This window comes from Hydra viridissima, unplaced genomic scaffold (genome assembly GCF_058129835.1).
Source record: "Hydra viridissima isolate aposymbiotic clone 2 unplaced genomic scaffold, HvirCarnegie_v1 scaffold_9, whole genome shotgun sequence".
Lineage (NCBI taxonomy): Eukaryota > Metazoa > Cnidaria > Hydrozoa > Anthoathecata > Hydridae > Hydra > Hydra viridissima.
The window spans coordinates 2,657,163-2,664,243 of record NW_028324308.1 but is presented as its reverse complement, the minus strand read 5'-3'; the positions used below and the strand labels follow the sequence as shown (position 1 = coordinate 2,664,243).

General features: G+C 31.5%; 1 long non-coding RNA gene across 1 annotated transcript; it reads right to left on the bottom strand.

Annotated features, from left to right (window-relative positions):
* Nucleotides 1-2,557: 2,557 nt before the first annotated feature.
* On the bottom strand, nt 2,558-6,869 carry LOC149883595 (uncharacterized). Its single transcript, XR_016456017.1, has 2 exons — nt 6,593-6,869; nt 2,558-5,165 (listed from the first exon to the last, which is right to left on the bottom strand). It is a non-coding gene; the product is annotated as an uncharacterized LOC149883595 (long non-coding RNA).
* Nucleotides 6,870-7,081: the final 212 nt, after the last annotated feature.

The following is a 7,081-nucleotide window of genomic DNA, read 5'->3' as shown; positions in this document are numbered from 1 at the left end:
ATTAGATAATTATTTCACAAGCATCATCAAACGATGTTAGATGATGATTTTGTAATTAGCATTAAACAATCTTAGATGATAAAAATTAGTAACATTAGTATTGCTTTACTTTTTGAACTTCTAAAATTAAGTTTAAAAAATTATCGCTAAACTAAAAACCACCAAAATTTGGTCGACAAAAACTTACAAATGTTACAATGTCCTAAAACTCGTTAATTTTCCTCCAGTTCTTCCCCAAGGTGGATAATATAGTATCTTAGTTAATGTATGGAATTTGTTTTAATCTCTCCTAGAGAGATTAAACCAAGTGCATTTAATTGTATGGTGCCTGTTTTTATCCGTCTCTCTGTAAGTACAAGGTTAATATAGTAAAGAATTATTTTTGATTTACTTAATGGTCTACCTTGAGTACAGGGCTGGCCGAATCCTTTACGTAAAAGTCAGAGCTGTCATCTTAAACATGTAATGTGAGTGTGGATATCATATCTGTGGATATGTGACTGGGGAAATTATTAATAATGAAGGTGAATTTATGTGGAAAGAATAATAATCATTCAATATTTCTTTTACCATATACACTGATGAATAAGTCGAGACTTTAATCCGTTTAGAATGGCTCTAAAACATTCCTAAAGAACTTAAGAAGACAAAAATATTAATCTGTGAAAATACACCTCGATTGTACATTGGTTATAAAACACTAAAATAATCTTTTAAGTTAAAAATAGGAGGTTATCTTTATAAATCGGTAGATGTTTGTAAAAGAACATATTTTGGTTAAGACCTTGAGGGTCCCTACAATTTTTGAAAAACGCTGTTTTGTATGAATTTGAATGGCGATTCGAATTCAATGTCAGTGTTGATTACATCATCATCGCTGAAATATTAGATTTCAGTTGATGACGCAATCATCGCTGGAATGTTAAATTAGAAATTATAACTAATATAGTATTAGATAAATCTCAACAATTTCTGTTATTGACTAAAAATGTTCTTGTTTTTTATTTTTTTATTTCTAAATTTTAAATTCAACCATTTCGTACAAGAAAATCATAAGGCAACGTGTGAATAAGGCAACGTGTGAATTTAGTGAGTCATATGAATTGTCTTCATTCGGTTTTTTCTACACAATTTGACATTAGTATCAACAAAACACCCGAAAAAATCCTTTTAAGTGGTAATAATACATACCTGCGGGTGCTCATTGCAAATTGTTTTGAAATCTGGGATTGTCATCCGTAGGACATTTTTGTATTTGAAATTTTAGTCACTCTTCTGTTTGAAATTTCAATAATTTTCTTGCATAAAACACAGTTTTATCATAAAAACCTTAAAAGATAAAATATTCCCCTTATTTCGGACAACAAATGTTATTTTATTCATTTTTTCGGAGAATCTTTGTAAGTTTGACTAAATTAATCTGGTTGGCGGTAGCTCGCCTCTCATTCGAGATGAATCACCGGTTCATACGTTTTGACTAATAAATTACTAAAAAACCTGATTATTTTTAAAACATACAAGTCTATGCAACAATCTTATTTAGAATTAATTGCAAACAGACTTTCAAAGATAGTCATCTGTTTCAACCCATCTACAAATCAATTTTGATCCGGTGACATCATGCAATATTTACTTCTTTCCTCCTGAGAATTTTCTTCTAGTGCATTAGTTAGAGAGTTAACAATACGTAGTATATTGCAGACCAGATTGTAGCAGTAAAAGCTAAAAACATTTCGAATCCCCAAAATTAATTCTAATACCAAAACAAGCGTCGTGAGCGACGAGCATGGCAAGTATTTTCATCAAGATTTGAAAGTGATGGAGAATAGATATCGAAGCTGATGGGACACATACTCGATGGCAGACTACTGTCGGAGTATTTAAAGAGAGTGTTTGGACATGAAACACTTAAGAAACTCTTGCGTTTAGTTTTACATAAAAAAAAAGATTGTTTTTAGTAATGCGTAAACGCCGATGTATCTATGTGAAATTCAACAATTTATATACAAGCTAATTCCCTTGACATTCACGCTTATGTCTTTTTATGCATACAATTATTTACAAGTAACTCGAGTAAGTGACTCCGAGGGGACAAGCTTGATATCCACTCTGAGTTTGTAATCGTCCAAAATATTCGTAATGGTCTAAAGCCTTCTTCTAATCAGCATTTCGTTTGAACCTTTTGTCATCAATCTGGATTTTCCAGTCAGATTTTCCAGTCAGATTTTCCAGTCGGTAACCCAATGAAATACTGCTTTTCAATCAGTGAAAATATGCAAGATATTCATCTTCCAATTGAGACCCATGTTTAGCCCCTTGATTTCTGCGTCGAGTTCCGACATGCTTATATGTGTTGATCATCTTTTCTTAACAAACATGCGTTTTCGATTATATTGCAAGTGAACTAACAAGCGCTAATGAACTAGCATCCACACACACTGTTGCCTGGTTGCCATAAACATTCTAAATTACTTCGGCTGGATCGTCGTTCGTGTTCTTTTTACCATATCGTTCACCATTCTTTTAACAAAATCGCATTATATCTTTTCATCTCATGTTTTTGTTAGGACGTTTGCCGTTCTTTTAACAAATGGTTAAGCTACACGCAATCAACCACAAAATGGAAGATTCCCTATCGTTTTTCTGCATAAAAAGAAAATTCACGCTTTGTTAGTTAACTTCACCGAAATCGTTGTCACTCTTCCAAAATAACTTCTTATTTTCAATTCCAACTTGTAACCCTAGAAATCTTGCTTCTTCGCACACACGAACCGCCGGCTTACTATGTAGTCCATACCTTTCCAAATGGTTAAGTACACAGCTGGTTGGGAGAAAATATTTCAATAAATCAAATATTGAAATATTTTCTCAGCACATGCATCCGTATTCATCATAAATGCTTCAATAAACGAGAAGTCTAAAACTGGCCGTAGTTTTCCTTTGTTTTGCTGCATGATTACTATAAGCGGAACCAAACCTTTTACTGGACCGTATTTTTTCGCTTCGTACTTTTGCAGGCAATTTTTCTCTATCCACCATCCAATTTCTTATTTGCATTTTATGTCGATAGAGATAATATATTCAGCAATTTTATTCACCAGACTTTCAGGTTTGCCATTCCATTTCCACGCAATTATCCATTCTCTATTTTCCTTTTCAAATGAAGCTGCGAAATCCTGAGCTACTAGATTCATATCACTAACATCTTTTGGAATATCGCTTTTTAGACCAAGTAAACATGCTTTTATTTTACCCATAAAACAAATATCCCACGTTGCAGAAATCGATACTCCACCAAGTGCCACTATTTCATTCATACCCATTAAGAAACCAAAAACCCAGTGGTTTAAAGTCGACTACAAGTAATTCCACACACACTGTATTTCCATTTGGCACTGTAATTTAAGTTTGGCTAAAACCTTCGCCCTGCTGTTGTTGTCCATTTATTGTTAACACGCTAACTTCTTTCTTTGTTATTTTTGTCGCACACTTTTTTATAAATGATGCAGCAGGTACATCCTTAGTCAATTAACACAACCTGAAATACACCGTTAATGTCCAAGCGTATACTAGGTAACACCATTACTAATTATTTAGGAAGAGAGCTGGCGCAAACGTCTTCTCCCTCACTCCGTTTTTTGGGTACGTTCTTGATATGTGTCCAGACTCTTGACATGAGTAATACAGCGCATCGCTTGTCTCACTTCTTCAACTTGAGCTTTCAACCTGAGTTTCGATTATTATTTCTTCGTAGATGACAATCTTTCGCAAAGTGATTGGTGAGTTTGCACTCATAGCACACTGATTGTGGTGTATCTTCTAGCAATCTCGGATCAATACTTTTCATTACAGCAACAGCAAATTTTTTGTCCATCCCATTGTTTCGTTCCTCAATCATAAGAGCCCTTGTTCGCGCAAGTATTTGTACAGTTGTAAGATTGTTTACACGAGAATTCGATCTCTCATCAGTCAATTTTTCTCGGGAAGCCCAGCAATAAAGGCAAACGTAATTGATTTGCCTGGTAGCCCATCAATTATGGTAGATAATCTTCGCAGTTCCCCCAAATAAACATCAACTGTCTCTCCACGCTTTAGCTTACTCAAGGCAAACTTTTCGCAGGTTTTAAATCGTCATACGTGAAATTCAACATAATTTATATACAAACTAATTCCTTTGACATTCATACTTATGTATTTTTATGCATACAATTATTTATAAGTAACGCTAATTAACGCTAATTAAGTTGTTGATCATTTGCTATAATTGCAAAGCGAAAACTTGTTCCTTGTATTATATTTTATTATAGAGGAACCTGTTGTGCTTTTGACCACGTTGTACCTTTAGTCACTCTGTCCTATTGGTCTACTATTATCATTTTGCAAAAACGTTAAGTACCATTTGAAATATTAGTCCATTACGACTCTTTTTACCGTAAAAGTTTATGTTAAGGATAGATTGTGTTGATCCACGAGGAATTATAAATTTTAGCTTTTAAAAAGTAAATATTCATGTTTTTCTTATTTGATAACAAAACTGTCATATATAGTTGTTTGGATAATCTATGATATTATTATCATTAACCTACGTCTTTTTTTTTTGTTATGCAAAAGTTTATATGATTATTTCTAACCATAATTAGGGTTTGAGATAATAGTTTTAAGGATTGATTTTTTTAATTCATTTTAGACAGCTTTGATTGCTTACAAATAGGTTATATAAGCTTTTATTGACATGTGGTCAAAGGTACAACGTACATGTTGTACCTTTTACCTTTTGACTACTTTTTTAAAACGCTCAAAAATGTTACTTTTTGGTTTAATGAGAAAAAGTCAAAAGTATCATTTTTATGCAAAATGTAAGAGAATAACCCTGAGAAGTCAATTAATAAATTTTAGTTTTTTCTATTATCCATTTAATCGTAAAACCTAATTTTGCTGTAGAATAAAAAGTTGATGTAATAGACAAAGAGGAAGCTAGACTTGGAATCAGCGCATCGAATTTTGTAAAAAGCAACCACTAAATTTTAGTAAAAATTCTGTTGACTAGTGTTCTAAATCTTGCAAACCAACATTTTATTGCACCGATAGATTTATAAAATGCTTCTTTTTGGAGTAATAGATGAGCGAGTCAATTGATGTCAAATTATCGATCTTTCAATTTTTATCTAAAGAAATTAAAAGTGTTTTGGTTCAGTGAGAAAGACTTAAAGTAAATTGCGAAATATGCGAAAATACAACCATTGCTTTTGTTAACAAGATATGTGAAGTTCTTTTGGTGTTTTATAATTACAATGATTTTTTTTTTTTTTTTCAATGGAACTATTCAAGTCTGATTTATTGTTTATGGAAATTATTTGCTACAGGAAAGCTCATTAAAAAACCCTCATGATGGTGTTTGTTCAGAAAGTTATACAAAGAAAGTTATACAAAGATATTTTGTCCAAGTTGTCATTCAGAATAGAAAACGCTTGTTGCAACTTGAGCAAAATTTTCTTGCGTATTTCGATCAAAAATTTTCTTGCGTATTTCGATCGAAAACAGCGAAATCTCGTTTATGTACTTACAGAGAGATAAAAAAAAAAAAAAAAAAAGAACTCTTTCATTTGAAGCTAAAATGGCTGAAAAATCTTTAAGGTTGTTATTTTTCTTTAGCCTATTCAGAATTGTTGAAACACAGAAATGGTTGTATACTGTAATCATCACGTTGTTATTTTAATATTTTGATGGAAAAACTTCCGTTCATCACAAAAAAACTTCCGTTCATAACAAAAAAACTTCTGTTCATAACATTCCGCCTGTAACTACATGTCCTATGTAATGACATGGCAAAATCGTTGATGTTTGGATATAAAACTGTAAACAGTTACAGAAAACGAAACAATTTTCAATTTTTTTTTTCTTCTTCTTCTTTAAAACCTTCAGAGAAGTAGTTATATTTATGACGTCATGAAGCATCGGCATTTTGTTTTTCCGTTGATAACGAATAATAACGAAGAAAGTGAAAATTTCTTTAGTCTTTTAACACAAATAGGTTTTTCTGGAGTTTATTGAAATAGAATTTTTTATGCATTCATAGTAGTAAAAGGTTATGGTGTAAAAAGTTTATATTCATAAAAAATTATAAATGTTGTTTTTTGAAAAATAAGTTCAATGGATTTAATCGATTGGGAACTGTGCATCTTAAAGGTTGAAACAAAATATCTTGAAGGTTGAAACAAAATATTGTAAGAGAGGAAAAGCATCAAAAGTTTTTTTTGTAAATTTGTATATCTAAATATCTAAATTATTTTAAATTTGATTATTTAAAATTATTGTCATAAATTTTTGTACTTTATCTATCCTTTATCCGTTGTTAATGAAAAAATTCCAAATTGAAGGAATGGTTTTGATTAAAAAAAAAAATACGAAAAAATTTTCGTTCTCTGTTATAACAGCTTAATATACTAGCATAAATTATATATCCTAGCATAAATTATTATGCCATAATGTCATGACGCAGAAGATTAAAAAGCTTTCATATGCGTGAAAACAGCTTTGTCATTGTGTTCTATAGTGGTAAACTCCAAAGACACATTTTAATAAAACAAAATACCTTGTTTGCTCTCATTAGTTGCTGTTGAAAATATGTTAAGTTGATTCTTAGGACCTGTTAACAAAAGTTCTGATTTTCCGACTCGGAAAGATGTAAAAAAGATCTTCCGTTAATCCACGCGCTTTTGTTTTTTTAACGCGTCACTAACTTTTTCACGTTTCATAAAAACTGAACATTTTTTCAGGGTTGTAACATTTTTACAAACTAATATTTCTGCATTAACTTTTGTGTAAGAAAAATGAAATGAAACGTTATTTCAATATCTTTTTAGAAAAAGTCTCCCCCCGAAAACAAGAAATATATTCTGCCTGTATTACGAAATATGCATGTATCAAGCAACATCCACAGAGCTCACAAATGTTTTAATATCCGTGTACAGTTTACAATGTACAATTTTTATAACTGTTTATAGCTTAGAATAAATCTAAGTTGCAGCTTTTTCTTGTTTGTGCAGACAGTATAAGGTTCCTGCATTACTTTGATTGCACA